This window comes from Anas platyrhynchos, chromosome 17 (assembly GCF_047663525.1).
Source record: "Anas platyrhynchos isolate ZD024472 breed Pekin duck chromosome 17, IASCAAS_PekinDuck_T2T, whole genome shotgun sequence".
Classification (NCBI taxonomy): Eukaryota; Metazoa; Chordata; class Aves; order Anseriformes; family Anatidae; genus Anas; species Anas platyrhynchos.
The window spans coordinates 2,980,001-2,982,500 of NC_092603.1; the positions used below are offsets into that span (position 1 = coordinate 2,980,001).

At 78.8% G+C, this 2,500-nt stretch overlaps 2 non-coding genes across 2 annotated transcripts in view; both read left to right on the plus strand.

The window, feature by feature from the left end:
- The first annotated feature begins 1,515 nt into the window (after nucleotides 1-1,515).
- LOC139998967 (5.8S ribosomal RNA) lies at nucleotides 1,516-1,669 on the plus strand. Its single transcript, XR_011803913.1, has one exon. It is a non-coding gene; the product is annotated as a 5.8S ribosomal RNA (ribosomal RNA).
- A 561-nt stretch (nucleotides 1,670-2,230) lies between these two features.
- LOC139998994 (28S ribosomal RNA) overlaps nucleotides 2,231-2,500 on the plus strand; it is a 4,027-nt gene continuing 3,757 nt past the window's right edge. The window contains exon 1 of the ribosomal RNA XR_011803941.1: nucleotides 2,231-2,500. This exon is cut by the window's right edge and continues 3,757 nt beyond it. This is a non-coding gene — a ribosomal RNA (28S ribosomal RNA).

Consider the following 2,500-nt stretch of genomic DNA (forward strand, 5'->3'; position numbering starts at 1 on the left):
CCGGGGCGGCGGCGGCGGCGGTGGCGGGGGAGGCACCCCCGCGGGGCCTTCGGGTCGTTTCCCTCATCCCAGGGCCAGGTACCTAGCGTCCGCGCCTCGGCGGCCTCCCCTCGGCGAGCCACCCGTGTGGTCCCGTGTGCCAGCGCGCTCCCGCCGGCTGCGGCGCCGAGCGCCGCCCCGGTTAGGGGATGGCCACGGGCCCCGGGCTCCGGGCCCCGAGGGTTCTCGGCCGCCGAGCCGGGCGGAGGTTTAAAGACTCGTGCGGCCCGCGGCGGCCCGCGAGGGCGGCCGGGCTCGCCGTCGGCGGCGGGCGGGGCGCGTCGTTTGGGGGTCGGCGCTCGCGGGCGCGCCGCTCCCCCGCGCTCGCGCGCTCGCTCGCCGCCGGCGGTCCCCGCGCTCGCCCCCCGCGGGCGGCAGGGCCGGAGAGGGGTTGGAGCCCGCCCCTCTCTCCGCGGTCCGGTCTCGGCGGAGACGCCGCGCGCGCGCGCGGTCGGCCGTCGTCGACCTCGCCCGCGCCAGCAAGGGGCCGAGACGCGGGTCTCGGCTCCCCGCCCCCGTCGAGCGCTCGGCGGCGTGGCGTGCCGCGCCGTGTCCGGCGGCGGCCAGCGGGGCCCCGCGCGAGCGGCGGCGGCGGCGGCGGTGGCGGCGGCGGCGGCGGCGCCGCTCGTTCCGTGCCGGCGCGCGCCCGCGGCCTCGCCGTCCCCCGGCGCACAGGCGTCTCCCGTCGCTTCCCGCTCGCGACCTCTGACGGCGCTCCCCGCCCGGCTCGACCCTCGGCCTCGCCGGCCGCGCCGAGCGAGCAGGCGGGCGGGCCGGTGTAGGGGCGTCCCGCAGCCGGTCTCCGCGCGGAGGCGCGGAGAGCGGGCGCCGCTCCTCGTTCCGGTGCCGTCCCGTCGGCCGCCCGGCCGCGCGTCCGCGCGAGGTACCGCCTGGGCGAGTGCGAAAGCAGGAGCGTTTGTCTGAAGGCGCCAGTGGCCGGAGTGAAAGGGTGTTCGTCGCGTGCGGCTTGTGGGCGCGGCGAGAGCGCGCGGGCAGCCGTCGGGCGGTCGGGCGGTCCGTCCGTTCATCCGTCGCTCCTCCGCCCCCGTCCCGTCGCTCTGGCGGCGCGGGCTCGGGTGGCCGCGTCGGGCCCGGCGGCGGCGGCGGCGCCGCGTCGGACGCCGGCGTCGGGGCGAGGCGTCGGGCGAGGGAGGCGGCGCGGCGGTCGCGCCGCCGTGTCTCGCCGTGGCCGGGCCGAGCCGGGCGCCTGGTCCGGCCTCGAAGCGCGAGCCCGGGTCTCGTCGGGCCCGGGGGGGCGGTCGGGAGCGCGGGCTCCCGTCGCTCGGGAGACTCGGCGTCTCCCTCGCCTTTTTTTTTTTCGCACTTGTGCTCGTACGGTCAGCGGAGGCGACGCTCGCTCGGCCGCGGCCGCCGATCGTTCGGTCGGTCGTTCGGTCGGGGAGCGTCCGCGTCAGGGGGTCGCGCGGAGCGGCCCCGGCCCCCCCGCGCGCGCGGGGCGGCGCCGAAAAGGCAGACAACTCTTAGCGGTGGATCACTCGGCTCGTGCGTCGATGAAGAACGCAGCTAGCTGCGAGAATTAATGTGAATTGCAGGACACATTGATCATCGACCCTTCGAACGCACTTTGCGGCCCCGGGTTCCTCCCGGGGCTACGGCTGCCTGAGCGTCGCTTGACGGTCAATCGCCGGCGCCGCCGCCGCGGGGCGGTGGCGCGGCGCGGCTGGGGCGCCTCGCAGGCCCGCGCCGCGTCCGGGCGTCCGGGCCGGCCGGGCCTTCGTGCCCCTAAGTGGAGACCCCCTCGGGGAGCCGGCCGGGCTCCTCGCGCTCCCGGAGCGCGCCCGCGTGGGTGGAGCTCGTGCCCCCCCCTCTCTCCCGTCCGTCCGTCCGTCGTCCCCGAGCGAGCCGCCGGGCTCCGGTGGGTCGGAGGCGCGGTGGCCGCCCTCCCCGCCGGTCCCCGCGCGCGCGCGGCTGTCTGCGGGCGGGGGTTACCGCGCGTGCGGTTGCCCGTGCCGTCGTGCTGCCGCGCGCGCGCGCGGTGTGCCGCGCGCCGGGAGGGCGAGTCGGCCGGCCGTCCTTGGGGCGGCGGCGGCCGCGGCGGTGGGGGGGACCCGTCTCCCGCGGTGCGGCGCGGCGCGTGCCGCGTGCGTGCGGTCCGGGCGGCTCGTGGCGGAGCGAGGCAGGCGGGCGCGTCGTCGTCGTCGTCGGTGGCGGCGCGCCTCGTTTCCGTTCGCGACCTCAGGTCAGGCGTGGCGACCCGCTGAATTTAAGCATATTAGTCAGCGGAGGAAAAGAAACTAACGAGGATTCCCTCAGTAACGGCGAGTGAAGAGGGAAGAGCCCAGCGCCGAATCCCCGCCCCGCGGTGGGGCGCGGGAAGTGTGGCGTACAGAAGCCCCCATCCCCGGCGCCGCTCTCGGGGGGCCCAAGTCCTTGTGATCGAGGCCCCTCCCGCGGACGGTGTGAGGCCGGTAGCGGCCCCCCGGCGCGCCGGGCCCGGGGC